The 22,709-nt window shown below is 28.0% G+C and overlaps 1 protein-coding gene across 3 annotated transcripts in view; it reads right to left on the bottom strand.

Annotated features, from left to right (window-relative positions):
- The window catches only part of LOC141395138 (uncharacterized), a 294,451-nt gene that overhangs the window by 209,420 nt on the left and 62,322 nt on the right, over positions 1–22,709 (bottom strand). The gene's annotated exons all lie outside the window — the stretch shown is intronic.

The following is a 22,709-nucleotide window of genomic DNA, read 5'->3' as shown; positions in this document are numbered from 1 at the left end:
TTATTATTTTTTTTTAATAAACGTGGATTTTTTCAATTATTTTTTTAATAAACGTGGATTTTTTTAAATTATTTTTTTAATAAACGTGGATTTTTTTAAATTATTTTTTTAATAAACGTGGATATTTTTAAATTATTTTTTTAATAAACGTGGATTTTTTTAAATTATTTTTTTAATAAACGTGGATTTTTTTAAATTATTTTTTTAATAAACGTGGATTTTTTAAATTATTTTTTTAATAAACGTGGATTTTTTTAAATTATTTTTTTAATAAACGTGGATTTTTTTAAATTATTTTTTTAATAAACGTGGATTTTTTTAAATTATTTTTTTAATAAACGTGGATTTTTTAAATTATTTTTTTAATAAACTTGGATTTTTTTAAATTATTTTTTTAATTAACGTGGATTTTTTAAAAATATTTTTTTAATTAACGTGGATTTTTTAAAAATATTTTTTTAATTAACGTGGATTTTTTAAAAATATTTTTTTAATTAACGTGGATTTTTTAAAAATATTTTTTTAATTAACGTGGATTTTTTAAAAATATTTTTTTTAATTAACGTGGATTTTTTAAAAATATTTTTTTAATTAACGTGGATTTTTTAAAAGTATTTTTTTAATTAACGTGGATATTTTAAAATTATTTTTTTAATTAACGTGGATTTTTTAAAAATATTTTTTTAATTAACGTGGATTTTTTAAAAATATTTTTTTAATTAACGTGGATTTTTTAAAAATATTTTTTAATTAACGTGGATTTTTTAACATTATTTTTTTAATTAACGTGGATTTTTAAAATTATTTTTTCAGTTAACGTGGATTTTTTAAAAATATCTTTTTTTCAACGTGGATTTTTTAAAAACATTTTTTATCAAACGTAGATTTTTTTAAAAACATTTTTTATCAAACGTAGATTTTTTAAAAATATTTTCTATTCAACGTGGATTTTTAAAAATATTTTTTATTAAACGTATATTTTTTAAAAATATTTTTTATTAAACGTATATTTTTTAAAAATATTTTTTATTAAACGTATATTTTTTAAAAATATCTTTTTTTCAACGTGGATTTATTAAAAACATGTTGTTAAAAACCTTTTTAATCAAGCGTAGATTTTGTTAAAAATATTTTTTATCAAGCGTAGATTTTGTTAAAAATATTTTTTATTCAACGTGGATTTTTAAAAATATTTGTTATACAACGTGGATTTTTTAAAAATATTTTTTTTTCAACGTGGGTATTTTTAAAAATAGTTGTTCATTAACTTGGATTTTTTAAAAATATTTTCAACGTGAAATTTTTAAAAATATTTTCAACGTGGATTTTTTAAAAATATTTTCAACGTGGATTTTTTAAAAATATTTTCAACATGGATTTTTTAAAAATATTTTCAACGTGGATTTTTTAAAAATATTTTCAACGTGGATTTTTTAAAATTATTGTTTATCCAACTTGGATATTTTTAAAAATATTTTTTAATCAACGTGGATTTTTTAAAAATATTTTTGTACAACGTGGATTTTTTAAAAATATTTTTGTACAACGTGGATTTTTTAAAAATATTTTTTAATCAACTTGGATTTTTTAAAAATATTTTTATACAATGTTGATTTTTTAAAAATATTTTTATACAATGTTGATTTTTTAAAAAAAAATTTATACAACGTGGATTTTTTAAAAATATGTTTTATTCAACGATAATTTTTTGAAAATATTTTTTATTCAACGTGTATTTTTGAGAGTATTTCTTTTTCTCTTTTCGTTATAATTGCTTTAAAATATTGTTAAGGTGCTCTGAGGCGGTCTCTTGTCTTTTATTCCATTGGCAAGGTATCAGCTTCTATTCGGCGAGTCAAACATTCGACCACATTGACAAGTACTGATGTTCTCTTGTTTTAAACTTCAGCAGATCTCCAACATCTCATCTCATTATTCACACACTCGTTCACGCTAAACGCACTCAAAAGGATTTTAAGCTATTTTTAGTATTAGAAACATTTCAATGAATATCAAGACCAATAAGTATTTACGACTCCGGTAGTCCCTTCACTTCATGGTCTCCATCATCTACCGTCTAAATAATCAGGCTTTTGTTATCTTTACACCGAATGCCAATGAGAAAATGAAAAGCCATATAAACTCCTTAGGAATTGGCTGGATGTATGCTGGCTATGCCAAGGTGCATAGAAATGCATTTGTAGCGCAGCGTGTGGCGTGTGTGTGTCAGTGTGTGATTTTTATAATACCTTTTGAATCATCATTAAAGCCATCGGAAGCAGCAAGACAACAAATACCATCATCATAAGCCATCGTTGCTGTCATCCTGGCATTCTAAACATTGTCCATAACAACACCAACAACAGCAACAATGACGACGACTTGATTACTATCAACATCATCAGCAGAAGAAGCAACTAGCAAACAACGGCAGCGCAATCACAAGTGTGCAAGTAGCCCCGGAATGTCAGCAAAGAATTCGTTTTCTTAATTCCAGTAGCGCATTTTCAAGATGACCATTTACTACGAGATGTCTCAAGAATTTTAAATGCAAACCTTTATTTATTGGGGACACTGGTTGGTGGTGGTGGCAGAAAGCGATCTTCAAGATGCCTGCCACTTCCACCATTGTCAAAAGCTAGCATTGCCATGGAAGGATGATTGTTATGCATAACACCCAATACCAACAGCTTTGTGAACTAAAGTTGTTGCCGTTGTTGTTGGCGTTCTGTGGATGACCACTGGAATAACATGAATTGCTTCAGGTATTCGCCATAATAATGCCACCACTACTGCTGCTTCTGCAACAGAAAGGTAAGACTTTGGCACAACATGCGTTATCTTTGGTGGCAATATTTATTTATGTTGCATTTTTTATGGAACGTTGACGTATTTTTAGATACCTTCTACTGGAATTTCGCAGAGTTATTTTTTTGCAATTTGAAATTGTTTCCATTTCATTGGGCAAAGGGATGGCAAGAATTCGAGTTTACTTCGCTTTTAATGAAGATTTTTGCTAGAGATGAGGTATTTTCTTTTGCTTTAGGTATGGTTGGTGCAAATTGTGGAGATTATTTGGTATTTGAATGCGGGGCAAGAAGTCTATTAATGGTTTTTATGATGACGTTAATTTTTATGATGGCAATTGTAAAAGTCCTCTCTTTTTATGATGAAATTTTATTTATACATATTTGTTGCCCATGTAGGGATAAATCTTTTGACAGGAGGCTTAACCACCGGAGAAAAGAAGTGTGACTGTTCTGAATATTTTTGGAAGAAATATTAGAGTCACAAAAAATATTTCTTCGCCGAATTTTAATTTTATTTAATTTAATTCATAAATCCACGCTTGTGGAAAAATTAAAAAAATATTTTGAATAAAAAAATTGTTTAAATGTAAAAAAAATATTTAAAAAAAATCCACGATTGTAAAGAAGTATTTTTAAAAATCTCCGATTATTGAAAAATATTTAAAAAAATTCGTGTATGTAAAAAAAATTAAGATTCTGAACATATTTTTAAAAAATTCACTTTTGTAAAAATATATTTTAAAAAATCCACGATTGTGAAAATTTTTATAAAAATCCACTATTGTAATATTTTTTTTTAAAAAATATACGATTGTAAAAACTTATTTTTAAAAGTATACGATTGTGAAAAATATTGTTTCATATCCATGGCTGTGGATGTTTTAAAAAGTCCACGACTGTAGTTTTTTTTTTTTTAAATATAAGATTCTGAAAACATATTTTTAAAAATCTACTATTGTGAATTTATAACAAATCCACGGTTGTGAAGTAATTATTTAGAAAGTTCATTGTTGTGAAAAAATACAAAAAAAAAAATACAAACCTTCATGATTTTTTTAAAATATTTAAAAAAAATGAGAAGTGGTTAAAATATATTAAAAAATATATATTTTTAAATATTTTTATGGAGAAATTTGTTCAAGTTTTTTGAGAAAATATCTTTTAAAAAATACATATTTAATAAGAAAATATTTTTTTTTAAAAAATCCATGTTTATTGAGAAAATATTTTTTTTAAGTCGAGGTTTATTGAGATTTTTTTTTAAAAATCCATGATTACTGAGAAAATATTTTTTAAAAATTCATGTTTATTGCGAAAATATTTTTAAAAAATCCACGATTGTGAAAAAATATTAAAAAATCCACTGTTGTAAAAAACATATTTTTAACAAATCCACGATTATGAAAAATATTTTGTAAAAATCCACGATTATGGAAAATATTTTGTAAAAAATCCACGATTATGAAAAAATATTTTGTAAAAAATCCACGATTATGAAAAATATTTTGTAAAAAATCCACGATTATGAAAAATATTTTTTTAAAAATCCAGGATTATGAAAAATATTTTTTAAAAAATCCAGGATTATGAAAAATGTTTTTTAAAAAATCCACGATTATGAAAAAATTATTTTTAAAAAATCCACGATTATGAAAAAATATTTTTTAAAAAATCCACGATTATGAAAAAATATTTTTTAAAAAATCCATGATTATGAACAAATATTTTTAAAAAAATCCACGATTATAAAAAAATATTTTTAAAAAATCCACGATTATGAAAAAATATTTTTTAAAAAATCCACGATTATGAAAAAATATTTTTTAAAAAATCCACGATTATGAAAAAATATTTTTTAAAAAATCCACGATTATGAACAAATATTTTTTAAAAAATCCACGATTATGAAAAAATATTCTTTAAAAAAATCTAAGATTGTGAAAAAATATTTTTAAAAAATCCACGATTATGAAAAAATATTTTTTAAAAAATCGATTATTGTAAAAAAAAATATTTTTTTAGAAAATCCAAGATTATGAAAAAATAATTTTTAAAAAATCGACGATTATGAAAGAAATATTTTTTAAAAAATCCACCATTATGAAAAAATATATTTTAAAAAAACCCCAATATTAAAAAAATGTTTTTTAAAAAATCCACGAATATGAAAAAATGTTTTTTAAAAATCCACGATTATAAAAAATATTTTTTAAAAACTCCAGGATTATGAAAAAATATTTTTTAAAAAATCCACGATTATGAAAAAATATTTTTTAAAAAATCCACGATTATGAAAAAATATTTTTTAAAAAATCCACGATCATGAAAAAATATTTTTTAAAAAAATCCACGAATATGAAAGAATAATTTTTTAAAAAATCCATGAATATGAAAAATATTTTTTAAAAAATCCACGATTATGAAAAAATATTTTTCAAAAAATCTACGAATATAAAAAGTATTTTTTAAAAAATCCACGATTATGAAAAAATATTTTTTAAAAAATCCAGGATTATGAAAAAATATTTTTTTTTAAATCCACGATTATGAAAAAAATTTAACAAAATCCGCAACTATGAAAAATATTTTTTAAAAAAATCCACAATTATGAAAAAATACTTTTTAAAAAATCCACACTTATGAAACAATACTTCTTAAAAAATACACGATTACGAAAAAATATTTTTTAAAAAATCCACGATTATGAAAAAAAAATATTTTTTTAAATAATCAACGCTAGTAAAAAATAGTTTTTAAAAAAATACACGTTCCACGATTGTGATAAAATATTCTAAAAAAATCCACGATTGTGAAGAAGGTTTTTAAGCTAACTACGGCAACTATGTACTATGGTCATATGACATTTAGGTCTACAACCCCTGCTACATTTTACTTTACTAAAAATGTCCGCATGTGCCTTGTATGGTCCCTGAAAAAATATTCTTTAAAAATCAACGCTTGTGCCTTGGATTGTCCCTGAAAAAACATTCTTAAAAATCCAAGCTTGTGCCTCGGAAGGTTCCTGAAATATATTCGTAGAAAATCGACACATGTGCCTTGGATGGTCCCTTAAGAAACATTCTTAAAAATCCAAGCTTGTGCCTTGGAAGGTCCCTGAAAAAATATTCTTAAAAATCCAAGCTGGTGCCTTGGATGGTCCCAAAAAAAAAATTATTAAAAAATCCACGTATTTTTAAAAAATCCTCTCTTGTGTGTTAGATCGTCCCTGAGAAATTATTCTCAAACAAATCGACGATTGTGCCTTGGATGGTCCCTGAACAAATATTCTTAAACAACTCTACGCTTTTTCCTTGGATGGTCTCTGAATAAACATTCTTAAAAATCCAAACTTGAGCCATGGAAAGTCCCTGAAAAATATCGGATGGTCCCTGAAAAATATTCGTAAAAAAATCGACGCTGGTGCCTTGGATCTTCCCTGAAAAATCTTCTTAAAAAACCCACGCTTGTTATTTGGACGGTTCCTGAAAAAAATATTCTTCAAAAACCATGACTGTCGCACAGTGGTTCAGAATCGTTTTTTCCTGGTCAAAATTCTGTAACTTTTGAACGGATAGAGATTCACAATTCTTTTTTGTTAGATAGGTAACACAATCGAATTATAAGCGGTAAAATTCGGTCTGGTAGATGCAGAGCAATTCAAGGTCAAAGTTAAACTTTTGAGTTTTCCAACTATTTTTCATCAAAATATGAGTGTTTTTGTGGTTGTTATATCTTCCTATGTATTAAAGATGGCCAAACACCAACAAATAAACAAAAAAAGTACCAAAAATTAAAAAAAAAAAAATCGAAAAAAAATTTTGAAAAATTTTTTTTTTCAAAAATTTGTATAAAAAAAATTTTTACAAAAATTTAATTTTTTTCAAAAATTAAAAAAAATATTCCTTGGGTTTTTATAAAACCTCTATAACTCGTATAAAAACTCATATACTCAAAAAAAATGTTAATTTGTGTCAAAAAGCCGTAATTCATATGGAAACAGTATAGAAAAACACTCATTTTTACCCATGTAATTTCAATAAATTGAAAAAAGTGTTTAACGGACTGAACGGGACGGGTACAAAAGTATATATGTGCTGAAAGAGGAGACTCTTGGGCATCTTCCTGTGAAAACAGAACTTTGTTCCATGTTGTTCCACAAAAGTTCTAGTCCACTAAATTTGGAATTTCATAAAATTTAGTACCTGAGGAAAAATAAAATAGCTCATATTGTGTAAACGCTACGGTAATTAACTAAAATGATTTTTAGTGGCCACAATCTTACCTATTGAGAAATTTGCAAAACTTACGTATTTCCCAAAAATGGGGAAAATTTTCGTCTTTAGGGGCACACCACGCCCACACCTTCCAATATTTTGACCTAATTTTTTGGTTTCCTTAGTTTCAATATGTTTACTATCGAATCCCATATAGAAATTAAATATCTTTGATAAAACAAAATTTTGATTTTTGGCCAGGAAAATCGATTCTTGAACCATTGTGTGTCGTCTGGTTTTTCCATTTTCCAATTTATTCATATAATAAAAACGACTCAACATTATGACATTGTGTGTTTAACAGCAATGCAAATTAACTATTCTACAGAACATTTCCCTGGAATTGGAATGAATTTTCTTCATGAATAAATTGTAGTATGTACTTGAAACCATTACAATGGTCATTATCATTCGAATTCGTAATAAAAATCAACTTTCAATAATGGAATGAATTGTGAGTGATGGGTCCTTAATTACACTTGTGAATTTTAAAGTGAATTTGGTTTATTGAAAGGACTGGCATACTGTGTGCCAAATCACCGCCCACCATCATTCAATTAAGGACCCGCATTATGTTCTTTTGAAGTTGGTCTTCCCTTCATTAAATATTCTTAAATGAATTATGTTCGGTATGCGTTTTGTGAGAAATTTTGTTGTTTAAAGGCAGGACAGGGAATATTTTGATAATCCTCCAGTGGAGTAGAAGAATATTTAATTAACATACACATACGTACATACATATGTGTGTATATGTATGTGTACGAACTGAAATTTATTAAATAGCGATTTCCATCGATGTCAAGGGAAATAATATTTTCGTATACAAGACAAAAATAACAGAACATAAAATAGATTTTCTTAAGGAAGGCTTGAAGGTCGGTCTTCTTTAACAATTTTCTAAGGAAGATCTGAAGGTCTTCTTTAAGACGACATATTGGCCTTTTGGAGACAAATGATCCTGTTCTGGCCTTCTTAAAAAATCTGTTTTGCAACAGATCAAAAGAACTTCTTATAGAAGACTGAAAGGTCTTCTTTTAGTTGACAAAAATTTAGACGGCAAAACTTCCTTTGACCTTCATAAAGTTTTTTTTTTAATTTATAAACTGCTGTAGTGACCTCTTTGTTCCTTTTTTACAATACCTCTTTTTCGGCAATTCTCATGTTCTGTAGAAAAATTTAACTGAAATGTACTGACATTTGTTAAAAGAAATCAGCGGTGCTCGCTACTCACGCTTCACATTTTTTCTCTTAATGCAAAGTTTGTATTGAAGTACACTGCTGATTTGGAATTAATTGAATGCTAAGTAGTTGAAAAAAAAAGCGAACTCAAAATACATTACCAATGTAGCGTTAAAAAGCAACAACATACTTTATTAATCGCTTGATATTGTTGTTGGTGTTGCCATTGATTTTTTTTACCCAAAATAACTCAACTGGTCTAGATTTGCATAGAAAAACCAACAACTACCGCAGATCAAACATCAGGCCAACAACATGCATACATATTTCAGCGTAAACTCAGTGTTTACCGCCAGAAGGAAAAACATCATTAATATGTTTGGCCATGTTTATAAAGTGTTGGCTGTTGTTTTTGTTTTTGTTGCCTTTACATTATTTCAATGTGCTGCTAAAAGAAAACAAAGCAAAAAAATGAAATTTGCAAAATTAAAATTGAAGCAGCCCAATAGTGTTTTAATTTTTTTTTCTGGTTCGTCAGTTTGCCTGCCTTACATTGAATGAAATTTAACCCGCGCATGTCAAAAATTGCCAAAACGTTGATGAAATTTTAATCATTCCGCCCAAGTTTGTTAGTGTGATAATGGAAACAGCATTTCCAAAAACAATCACAGAAAACGAAAAGTCTAAATTATAATAGCTCTGTGTGTAAAACAAACAACAATGGCAAGCAGAAAAATAATGGCATGCAAAAAAACATCGGGCCAAGAGATCGTTGGCCAAAAAAAAAAAAGAAAATAATAATAGTAACAATAATAATCGAGAACTTAATATTTGTTTGAAGTAGTGCTTCACTCATCAGCTTTAAAAGCGTGCGAAAACAAACATGCTTTGCTATTCAAATTGGCAAATAGTTCTCTTCAATTAACAAATTCATGTTAAATCTGCCAAATCGTGACTTTATGTCCATAATACTATTTTGGTATTTGGAAGTGTACCGTGTGACTGTCAGAAATAGAAAAATCGAATGAATGACAATAAAATGTGTGTCTTTTTCAAATTCAGAAGCAAATGCATAGTTTTGGATGATAAATAGAATTTTTCAACTTCCTCCATTAGATGCCGATATATACAATGTACGATTTATAATAGTTGGTTTTGGTTTCACACCCAGAAAGAGGGGTATTTAAATAAGAAAAAGATCGAGATTTAGAAGATCCACACATGTGACTTGCATGGTACCTGAACAAATGAACTTAGAAATACACGCCTGTGGCTGGAAGGGCCCCTAAGAAATATTATTAAAAAATCTACGTTGTGACTTTGGAAGAATACATTATTAAATATTAAAAAAAAATCATTCGCAAAAAATCATTTTTTTAAATATTTTTAAAAGTCAAAAAAAAATCTATTATTGTGGAAAAAATCTACTATTGTGGAAAAAATCCGAGATTATGAAAAAAATATTTTTAAAAATCCATGATTGTGGAAAATAAATCCGCGATTGTGAAAAAATAACCAGCGATTGTGAATTAACTATTTTTAAAAATTCCACCATTGTGAAAAATATTTTTAAAACGTCCACCATTGTAAAAAAATATTTTTAAAAGATCCACGATTGTGATTTTTTTTTTGAATCGAAGTTTATTGAAAAACATTTTTAATAAATCAACTCTTACAAATCAACTCTTGAAAAACATTACTCTCTGTAATAGAGAGTAATAAATGAAGTTGAGCCAATGGGGGAATACTCCACTCACACAATCGAAAATATATTTAAAATAATTAATTGAATTAATTGAGCTTTCATGTCCTAAGGAGTTTTGTATTGAAAAAGTGATATCTAGCGAAGTCCACACACATCCAACCAATATGCTACGATCGTTTCGCTGGTGGTTTATTTCAGTTCATCAGGCATATTTAGATGTGGTGCTAGACAAAGGATGAGTTTGAAAACTTGTATATATACAAAACTTATTGCAAATTTGCAGTTGTGGTGTATTTTTGAAGCCCTTTTACTATCAACTCAGCCTAGTGTCTCTGGTCTTCAGGGAATCCTTTTTCAATACACACACATATACAAACGAAGATTTTTTTCTTCATGAATTGTAGTGCCTTCCAGTTCGGAAGTTTTATAGATTGACAGTGGCTTAGAACGCTAAGACCTCGACAACAGTGTCTGTTTGTTGAAGAGGACACAGGTGATATCTAGCGAAGTCCACACATATCCAACCAATAATTTTAAATAATTCATGTTTATAAAAAAATATTTTTTAAATAATCCACGATTGTAAAAACAAAACTTTTTCTAAAATTCACCATCGAGGAACGAATTTAAAAAAACACGTTATTGAAAAAATATGTTGAAAATTCCACGCTTATTAAAAAAAGTCAAAAATACGCGTTTATTGGAAAAAATGCATTTTTAAAAAATCAAATATATACTATTTTTTAAAAGCTAAAATTTTTCAATATTATTAAAAAATCAAACTTTTGAATACTCTCAAAAAATATTTTTTAATGTTTTTAAATGTTTAGTCAATATTTTAAAATAGTAAATTTGTATAACAATTTAAAAAGTCTAGTCTTTAATTTGTTTTTAAATTCATTTCTTTTTCTATTTATGAAAAATTTTTTGTTTTAAATTGATTGTGAAAATTTTTAAAAAATCCAATATTTCGAAAAACATATTTACATAATTAAAAAAATCTACTTTTTTAATTTTTTTTTGAAAATTAATTTTTTCAATATACTAAAAAAATAAGTTTTTAAATATGTTAAAATAAAAAATGAATTGCTTAGATTTTTTTTCAATATTGATTCAATATTTTCAAAAAAATATTTGTTTAAGTATTTTTAATGAATTAATTTTTTAATATATAAAAGAATTCAGTTTTTCAATACTAAATATTTGCTAAAATCCATTTATTAAAAAATATTTTAATGCACTTAAAAAAAATTTAAAATCAAATGTTTCCAATATTTTCCAGAAGAATCAATTTTTTTAGTATTAAAACAATCATTTGAGAAATCAATATTTTATTTTGAATGTTAAAAAAACGATTTTTTAATATTTTTGAAAATTTCATTTTTTAAAAGCAGAAAAAATCAGTTCTTTTTAATATTTTGTAAAATCCATAAAAATCAATATTGTAAATCAACGATCGAGAAAAATATTTTAAAAAAATCTATTTTTCCAAAAAAAAATTTACTAAATGTTGTAAACATGAATGTAAACATGTAAAAATCTCTTTTTTAAATATTTTTGAAAAATTCATTTTTTTAATATTTAAAAGTTTGTAAATATGATTGCTTAAGTCTGGAGTATTCCCCCATTGGCTTAACTTCATCACTTTCCTCTTTGCAGAGAAAAATGTTCCGTTTTAAATATTTTTTAATATTTTGTAATATTGAGAAAAATGTTTTTAAAATAATATTTTCAAAAATATTTACAATATTTTAAAACAATCTCTTTTTTCAATACTTTCGAAAAAGCTGTCTTTAAATATTTTTAAAAAAATCAATAAATATTAAAAAGTTAAAAAAATATATTAAATATTCAAAAAAATCCATCTCAAATATTTTTTAATATTTTGTATAATCCATAAAAATCAATTTTTTAAATCCACGATTGAGAAAAATATTTTTAAAAAAGTCCACTATTTCGAAAAAAATTCATTTTTCAATATATAAAAAAGAACTTTTTTCTATATTAAAAAAATAAATTTTTTAATACTTATTTATATTTTACATAAAAAATTGAAAAAAAACAATTTTTAAAAATCCATAGCTTAAATTATTTTTAAAAATTCACGGCTGTGAAAAAAATATTTTTAAGAAAACCACGATTGTGAACACATATTTTAAAAACATACACTATTGTGAAAAAATATTTTCAAAAAATCCACGATTGTGGAAAAACATAGAAAAAATCCACGAGTGCTAAAATTATTTTAAAAAATCCACGCTTATGACAAATAATTTTAAAAGACTCACGATTGTGAAAAATGTTTTTTTTTGTGAAAAAAATTTTTGTTTTTTATACCCTCTGCCTTTAGGCTAAGGAGGGTATATACACTTTGATACGATGAAAATGTGCCTCATCGAAATAATGGTTTTAGACCCCAAGTATGTTTGGACGAAATGTGTTTCAGACAATTTTGAGTCGATCTAGCCATGTCCGTCCGTCTGTCTGTCTGTCTGTCCTGTTGGCTGGAGCGCACGATAACTCTCGAAAGGATGAACCGATTCGGTTCAAATTTTGGCTTTCACAATATTTTTGCCAAACTTTCGAAGATGAGCTACATCGGTCCACTCCTTCCGGTACCTCCCCCACAAAAGTTTGAAAATGTTCGGAAAGTTTGTGCGCACGATAACTCTTGAAGGGAGTGACCGATTTGGTCCATACTTTGTATAGCGTAAACTTTCTACCAAAGTAATATAAGGTTCCAATATGGTCTCAATAGGTCCACTCTTTCGGGAACCTCCCACACAAAATTTCGGAAAAGTTCAGTTTAGGGCCACCTCTCAAATCGCTTTGATTTTTGTTTTAGCAACTTGTATTCACTGCCCTCCATACGACGGTACAATTTTCATCAGGGGCAAGTCCATACTTTCTGAGAAAATATCATGAAAGTTTCAAAAAACCCCTATGATACCGTGTGAGGTGGTTGGAGCGCAAGATAACTCTCGAACGGATCTGCCGATTCGGTCCAAAATATATCCTTTGTAATATTTTGTCCAAACATAGTTTAAGTTTGAAGATAAGCCATATCGGTCCACTCCTTCATTTACCTCCCCCACAAAAGTTCAAAAATGTTCGGAAAAATTGTTCGTACGGTAACTCTTGAAGGGAGTGGCCGAATTGGTCTATACTTTACACATCCTAATATATCTACCAGATATAGATCAGGTTTAAATATGGACTGTATTTGTCCACTCCATCCGGCACCTCCCACACAAAATTTCGGATAAGTTCACTTTATGACCTAATATCGAATCACTTTGATTTTTGTTGGAGCAACTTGCATTCGCTGTCTCAATTACGATGGTAAAAGTTTTTATGGGCAAGTCCATACTTCTTAAGCAAACAGCCCGTATAGTGTAATAAACCCCTATGGCACCATATGTTGTGGCTGGAGATCCACTTTCATAACGGTCAATGTCGATCCATTCCTTTTAGTATCTCCTCCGCAAAACTTTTGATCTTTAATCCTAATCAACATTTTTGTCGGTTCAAACGCCCAACATTTTTAAAACCCCCTAAATACATACGTATTTTGGAAAAAATTGTTTCAATATACACAGGCTGAGGGTATATCTCTGTCGGCAAAGCCGACTGATACTTTTTTACTTGTTTTTAATATAAAAAGAAAATATTTTTTTAATACTTTTGAAAAATCAATTTTTTAATATTTTAAAAAAATCAATTTTTTAATATTTTTAAAAAATCAATTTTTTAATATTTTTAAATAATCAATTTTTTAATATTTTTAAAAAATCGATTTTTATATATGTTTATTCCATTTTTTAATATTTTTTTAAATCCATTATTTAATAGCAAAAGAAAACATCAATTTTATTTATTTTAAAAAATATTTTTTTATATATTTTGGATAAATTTTTTAAATTCATACAAGAATCAATTATTAATTATTTTTTAAGAATCTTCGATTGTGAAAACATTTTTAAAAATCCTCAAATCCATTATTATTTTTAAAAAATTCGTGAATTCAGAAAAATTTTTTCAATGTCTTTTGTTTAAATATTTTTTTTAGTATTTGAAAAAATCAATTTTTAATACTTTTGAAAAATTTATATTTTAAATAAAAAATTTAACAATCATTTTTAAAACTCCATGATTCTAAAAAATAATTTTTAAAAATCCATGATTGTAAAAAATAAGTTTTAAAAATTATGTGAAAAAATATTTTCAAAAAATCCACGATTGTGAAAAAATATTTTTAAAAATCCACGATTGCGGAAAAACATAAAAAATCCACGAGTGTGAAAAATATGTTAAAAAATAATTTTAAATGACTCACGATTCTGAAAAACGTATTTTATAAATCCCACGCTTGTGAAAAAATTTAAAAAAGCCACGGTTATGATATTTTTAATTTTAAGTTTGTGCATAATTATTTTTAAAAAATTGTGGAAAAAGTTTGCGATTGGGAAAAAATATTTTCAACAAATCCACGATAGTGGAAAATAAATCCGCGATTGAGAAAAATAAATCCACGAGTGTGAAAAAAATGTTTTTAAAACATCCACGATTCTAATTTTTTTAAACTCACATTTTTTAAAAATATTTTAAATAAATCCACGCTTATACAAATATTTTTAAAATAATTAACGTTTATAAAAATAAAAATAATTTTAAAATAGTCCACGATTGTATTTTTTTAAATTCCACGATTATTAAAAAAATATTTTTCAAAAATCCACGATTACGAAAAAGTTTTTGTTTTTTAATTTACGCTCATTGAAAAATTCAAATTTTACGATTGTGAAGAAGCATTTAAAAAAACCCACGTTTATTAAAAAAAATATGTTTAAAAATCCATATTTATTAAAAAATTTAAAACCCAAAATTCAAGTTTATTGAAAACATCCACGTTTATTGAAAAAATATTTATAAAAAAAATTAAAGTTTCAAGTTGAAAACATATTTAAAAAAAATCTACAAAAACAAACAAATTTAAAAAAAAATCCGCGTTTATTGAAAAAATATTTACACAAAAATTCAAGTTTATCGGAAACATAGTTTTTAGAAAATCCACGTTTATTGAAAAATTATTTTTACAAAAATTCAAGTTGAAAACACATTTTAAAAAAAATCTACGTTTATTGAAAAAATACAAAAAAATAATTTGTAAAAAAATCCACGTTTATGAAAAAATATTTACAAAAATTCAAGTTAATGAAGACATAAAAAATCCACGTTTATTAAAAAATTATTTTTACAAAAATTCAAGTTTATAAAAAAGTAAAAAAGTATCAGTTGGTTTTGCCGACAGCCTGTGTGAATTGAAACACTGAAACACCGTTTCCCAAAAACCGTATATATTTAGCGCGTCTTCAGAATTTTGGGCGTATTAACATGCCGACAAAAATATGGACGATAGAACCGTAGGTTTGATGCTGGGTTGGCAGCCGCTGGCCGAAACATTATGGTTTCGGGTCAATCCGGTACGAAAGAACCCGCTGCCGTGGGATTGTAGTCCATTTTGGAAGCATGTGTTATTTTGGCAGTCTTTCCTCTCCATAGGACCTTGCCCACGAAACACATAATATCGCTGTAAACAGGGCTACTAGGGGTACCTTCGGTAAAAATTTCCAAAGGATTTTCGCACAGACCCTTAGCCGCACTTAAACAAGGAAGTTGCTGTGCGCACCGGCTTTTGTGGCATTTTCTCAAGATGTATGGCCTTGCCAATCAAAAAACTTGGTCTTGCAAGAAAAACCAAAACGATTCGATAGGAGGTCCTAAACTGCACTTTTTGTGTAGGAGGTACCCAAAGGAGTTGACATACATATGGGCAAATCCCAGAAACAGTCTACCAGCCAAAATTTGTTTTATTTTATCCAAATTAATTTATTTTTTCACAGAAGATTAGACTGGATATCTAATTTTAGAAATATGTTAAAAACTTTTTTTTTCTATCATTATTAACACAAAAATTATTACAAAATTCTACCCTACCTCAGGTTTTTTAATTTTATACAAAAATTGTACATTTTTTACATGTTCATATTATTACTTTAGTGTTAACATAAGTGGTAAACTCAAAAGCTGTATTGTTATTCACTCAATTCTCTTAGATTTTGACAGAAAATATTATCTTTTACTATTTTGGAAAAAGTGAAATTAGGTATGGAAAGACAGATCCAAGTGGTGTAGCGTTCGTCACGAAAAATTATGTTTTTTTTATACTGTGGGCAGATATTTCTTTTTTTTTTTAAATTCATCTATAAATTTAAATTAAATTAATATCCTGCTTTTAAGGAAATAGAAAAAAAATCTACAATAATAAAAAATAAAAAAATTACAGTGCATTAATTTCTGTAGCGTTCGTCACGATTTGAGTTCTCCCAAAAAATAAAAAAAAAATTTTGCCTTTTAATTCTGTTTTCACTTTCTCTTGTATTCTATTTTTGTTTTATTCTGTTTTCGTATCGATTTGAGTTCAGTTAATTGTTAAGAAATTAAAAAAATGAAATGATATTTCAAAGTTATATTTATTTTCTGATGGATGTGCAAGTCGATTTAAAAACAAACTCATTTTAAGTAGTATACCCTTTTTCAAGGAAAAATTTGAGTGGAATTTTTTGCAACTGCTCACGGAAAGGGTGCAGTAGACGGAATCGGAGCTGTCGTAAAGAAAAAAAATTGGAAAATGGTAAAAGCTCCGAATATTGTTCTTAATAACGCCCATGATTTCTTTTAAATTGGCAAAAATGAATACATATGGTATTTTCATTTTATATATAAGCAGAAGTTATATACAAAAATCAGCTGGAATTCTTTCGGAGAGATGGGCTAACGTTAAGAGCTTTCCCGGAATTAAAAGCAAACATTATTTTTCGTCATATAACAAAAATGTGCTCAAAATCGCACTAACGTCAGATTCATTAAAACATAAAATTTATTTATAAACATATACGCATTGATAAACTTATTTATGAACATAAAATATGACTTAAATAACGTTATTTACAAGAAATATACATTGTTTCGTTAAAATAAATACACTGGTTTTTATTTACTATATACTGGAAAAAATGTAGCGTGCATCACGTAGCGTGCGTCACATTAGGTTTGCTGATTTTGGAAAAAAAATACAAAATTGTTTGCCTAAAAATTAATTGTTTTAGAATTCTCTTATATTCATCTTTCTTTTAAAATTTTAATTTTGTGTGCTTTATTATGCAAAATTTGCTAAAAATTATGAAAACATAGCACAAGGTCGGAAGCTACTTCCACTTTTTGTGGCGTGCGTCACAATAACTTATAATCAATTTTTTCCGCTAATTATACTTGTTAAAAAAAATTGTTTTATGGCATTTGAAAGTGCTCTCAAATTCTATTAAATACCATGTATAGATTCAATGCATCTATCTGGAAAGTTCAAAAAATGTTAATATTTTTGCCCGAAAACGCGTACAAATGTAGCGTTCGTCACGCAGGATTTACCCATATTCCATATTATAACCTGACCTATTTCTCGTAGAAATATCTCGATGTGCAAAGTATGGACCAAATCGGTTACTGCCTTCGAGAGTTATCGTGTGCACCATTTTATCGAAAAGTTTTGAACTTTTCGGGGGGAGGTTTTAGAACTTGATTTAAGTATGCGCAAAATATTACGACTGCCAAATTTTATATCGAATTTTGTTTTTCGTTGGGGAGTTATCGTGCGCTGCATCCACTACACATGGTGCCTTAGTGGGGTTTTACAGCTTTCAAGTCATTTTCTCAGAAAGTATGGACATACTCCTGAAAAAAACTTGTACCGTCCTAATACTGGCAGTGAACACAAGTTGTTACAACAAAAATCAAAACGATTCGAGAGGAGGTCCTAAACTGCACTTTTCCGAAATTTTTTGAGGGAGGTACCTGAAGGAGTGGACCGACATGACCCATCTTCGAACTTAATCTAAGTTAAGGCAAAATATTACGAATTGCTAAATTTGGTTCGAACCGGCTGAGTTATCGTGCGCACCAGCCTGCCAGCCAGACAGATAGACAGACGGACGGACATGGCTTAATCGGCTCCAAATCGTCTGAAACGAATTTCATCCAAACATACTTGGCAGGGACGTAGTCAGAAATTTATCTCGACAGCATTTCGGGGGGTCCAACGGACAAAATTTCGGCGAAAATTGAGGTCTAAAACCGTTATTTCGATGAGGCACATTTTTTGTCGTATCAAAGTGTATATATCCTCGTTAGCATAAAGTAAAGATTCCGCTTTTATTGAAGAAATATTTTTAAAAACACACTTTTATTTAAAAAAGTCCACGTTTATTAAAAAAATTATTTGAAATATTTTTTTTTTTAAATTCATGTTTATTAAAAAAATATTAAAAATATAAAAAAAATTATTAAAATACATAAAAATTAAGGATTGAAAAAAAAATAATTTGAAATTGAAAACTAAAATTTCAAAGATTTTACCCCTCATTTAAATTTTTTACCCAATTTAAATCATAACACAATAAAATAAAATACATCATTTTTCATTATAGCAACAACAAAATATTGCAAAATGAATTTATTAATTTTGGTTCATAAAAATGTCATAATTTTGGTCGAAACACACCCACTTTTTGTTTGGAATGACAAAAAAACTCATTTTGTTTTGGTGACCTAACCCAACAACAGTAACACAGCATAGACGATCCGGCACACTAATACCTCTACAATCACAGCCAAAACTTAGCATAAAATAAAAAAAGAAATATTTTGAATTTAAACATGAATTTATGCTGGCTTTAAAAAAAGTTTAGCATTTAAATTGATTCAAGTCAAACAGCAGCATTGTCCAAGCAAGCAGTCAACAGCAAACCCTACACGAGCTTATCTACCTACCACCACTTTTCGATGGCATTCATTTCAAGCCAAGTATTTTGCATTTTTTGCTTAGGAATTTTTCTCGATGTTGTTGGTATTGTTTGTTGGTTTCTTGTAATTTGTTTGAAAACTATTACAACAATAACAATGTTTGGAGAGGAGGCCGGCTTATTGGAGAGCTGTTGAAAATTAATTCAAATTAGGTTTTAAATTTTATTACCTCCAATTTTAATTGTTTAACTACGTTTTAAATGAAAACAATGTTGCCTGCCCACCAACCCTCATCTACCAGCATATCAAGAGTTTACAGCAGACATTTTTTTATTTATTTTTTTTAAATCAAATGATGAATTTATGTAGTGCGAGTATTGTATGGCAGAGGGTGGTATGATCAGTATTGGTCGATTAAAAATTAATTATGATTTGTTAATTTAAAAAAATATTTTGAGTCGTAACAAAACTATTACATGCATGTAGTTGCATCCATGTTTCTTCATGACCTACTTCGTGCAGTAGTCTAATGTTTTACCTCTACCAAGTTTTTTTTTTTGCTTGAACATGTCAAAACTTCTGATAAATACTTTTGTAGCATGTTCGAATTTATTTCTACCATTGTCCCTGTCTGTCCCCTTTAGATTGATAATTTGCATGTCTTGTAGAATTCGACCTTATTTCTTAATTATTATTGCATTTTGACAATAACAACAACAATAAAAGAAGTTGTCATGGTTTTCCAAAAAAAATGTTTATTTGAATAACAAACCTTATTCCTTCGTTTATGTGACAGTAAAACTTTTGTGAGGGGTATTAATTTACCTGCAAATAAATGAAAACAAGAAAATAAAAATTAAAACTTTAGGAAAGTAATGAAAAATTATAATTATAATATACTAGCAGACCCGGGTCCGCGCTGCTGGCCCATCGTTTTGTTTTTAAAGACAACTTTGTATGGGCTTTGTCCCTAACAATTAAAAAAATAGCAATATTCATTCCCATTTTCGGATCAATTGTCAAACTGAGTTATTCATTGAGGATTTTATAATTATTAACACATTTTATCCATCTTTCTCTAACGGACTTTGTTGGATTTCCCCCCTAACGATGCTGTTTAGAATTTATAATCATCCATATGTTCATCCCAACGTGATCTCTTCAAAAAATAAAGTCGTATTCTTTCGCTTATTGAGGCCGTATAAGTTATTTAGCTTTTCGTTATATAATAATAATAATATATATATATATATATACATATATATATATATATATATATATATATATATATATATATATATATATATATATATGTATATATATATATATATAATATATAAATCTACACTTTTTGTACCGTTGAATTTCACCATTTAATGTAGTTTCAAAATATATCGTATATAAGGGGATGTTCCGTGCAAACTTCCCTTGCTGAGTGCATTATCTCTTGGGCGATGCCTTTATTATCAATGCACACTCAGCTGCATAAAGTGTTATCACTATAGCGCTCAGTACATTCATATTTCTGGTTGGGCTAGATTAATATTTATAGCCTAAAACACTTAAAGATGTAATTAAAACATTAAGAGAGCTAGTGAACCTATCTAAAATATTAAAAAATGTTGCTGCTGGAAAACTGGCTGATTAAAATATTTTCCTATATTACACGAAGTTCCCCAACAGCGCAACCCTTACTAAATCATGTACAAATAATTTGTACAGTTACATAAAAGTGGCTCGAACTAAGAACATTTGATACGTTCATAGGTTTTGCAACTATATCGACACCACGGGAAACTTCATAATTAGGTTTAGTAAGTTTGGAAGCATAATTACACTGTGCAACACGAAAATTATTAACCATATTCTGACACCGCAGCGTGATAGAAGACCAAAAAAGAGAGGACACGTGTCTCGCCGTTTTTCCGTATCTCATCAACTTTGAAATTATCTCAGAGGTAAAGTTGTAGCTCTTGTCTTAAGGAACAAAAATTGTGAACACATATAATCCATCAAACTTCATCTGCAAGGTCAAAATCGCCATAGTAAAATTTTTTCTCAAGTTTTGTTATACAGCTATCAAACCGATCAAATTTTAAGCAATTTTTATACTTTTTACATCTACCCCCTCAGAAATCCATAAAAATATATATTACATTCGTATAAATATAAATTTCCCCGGCTAAATCATGAGCATTTTCTGCAAATTTCATGTAATTCGTTCGAGCAGTTTGTGGGCCCTACAGTTGGAGTTTGAAATGGTTGCATTTTCCTAAATTACGTTCCCGATACGTCCATAATTTTTCTAAATATAGCGTTTCACCATAGGACAAATTTCAACATTGTATACAAATATCATAAAAATACAGTATTTTTGTATATACATATACTATATTGTAAAAATTGGGCGTAGTTTGGTCTTTAGGCCCTTAAAGGAGTACGTAAGTTGTACAAACAACCATCATTGTCCCGCAAATTAATTTTCAAATCGATACACTCATATTTTTTGCAAATACTGCGTTTCGTATAAAATAGGGCTAGGGAGAGTATCACGCCTTCTGAAATTCAACAAAGTATGTATCCTATATTCCCGAGGCCCGACATTCTACATTCCCTGAAAATTTCATGTAAATCGGTTTATCACATTTAAAAAATTGACGTAGTCGGGACTTTGGTCTCCAAATAATTAGACAAATTAATGCTAAAACCAATAAATTTGTAATTTTTGCAAATATTGCGTCTTTACAAAAATGGGGCATAGGGGAGGTACCCCGACCCCTCCGATATTCAACAAAATATGAAGCCTATTTTCACCGGGGGCCATCCCAGTACGTTCCCTGAAAATATCAGGAAAATCTGTTGAGTAGATTCGTAGATATCACATATTTTAAAAAGTGGCGTGGTCAAATTTTCTTGGCATAAAAACCTAACTTGGGCTATGACTAACATTTACACAAAAAATTATCCAAATCGGTCCAGCCGTTTTCAACTGATTCAATTACCAACAAACGACAATTGAATTTTATATATAAAGATTACAATTATTTTCATACATATTTTATATTTATATTTTTATAAATAGGCGTGGATTTTTTTAAAGATTTTTATCAGCCACCAAAGGCCGTAAAAGGCGTGGATTTTTTAAAGATTTTTGCCAAGCACCAAAGGCCGTAAAAGGCGTGGATTTTTTAAAGATTTTTGCCAAGCACCAAAGGCCGTAAAAGGCGTGGATTCTTTAAAGATTTTTGCCAAGCACCAAAGGCCGTAAAAGGCGTGGATTTTTTAAAGATTTTTGCCAAGCACCAAAGGCCGTAAAAGGCGTGGATTTTTTAAAGATTTTTGCCAAGCACCAAAGGCCGTAAAAGGCGTGGATTTTTTAAAGATTTTTGCCAAGCACCAAAGGCTGTAAAAGGCGTGGATTTTTTAAAGATTTTTGCCAAGCACCAAAGGCCGTAAAAGGCGTGGATTTTTTAAAGATTTTTGCCAAGCACCAAAGGCCGTAAAAGGCGTGGATTTTTTAAAGATTTTTGCCAAGCACCAAAGGCCGTAAAAGGCGTGGATTTTTTAAAGATTTTTGCCAAGCACCAAAGGCCGTAAAAGGCGTGGATTTTTTAAAGATTTTTGCCAAGCACCAAAGGCCGTAAAAGGCGTGGATTTTTTAAAGATTTTTGCCAAGCACCAAAGGCCGTAAAAGGCGTGGATTTTTTAAAGATTTTTGCCAAGCACCAAAGGCTGTAAAAGGCGTGGATTTTTTAAAGATTTTTGCCAAGCACCAAAGGCCGTAAAAGGCGTGGATTTTTTAAAGATTTTTGCCAAGCACCAAAGGCCGTAAAAGGCGTGGATTTTTTAAAGATTTTTGCCAAGCACCAAAGGCCGTAAAAG

This window comes from Musca autumnalis, unplaced genomic scaffold (assembly GCF_047663935.1).
Source record: "Musca autumnalis isolate F117 unplaced genomic scaffold, ASM4766393v1 scaffold_2, whole genome shotgun sequence".
NCBI lineage: Eukaryota > Metazoa > Arthropoda > Insecta > Diptera > Muscidae > Musca > Musca autumnalis.
This window is presented reverse-complemented; position numbering and strand designations above follow the sequence as displayed.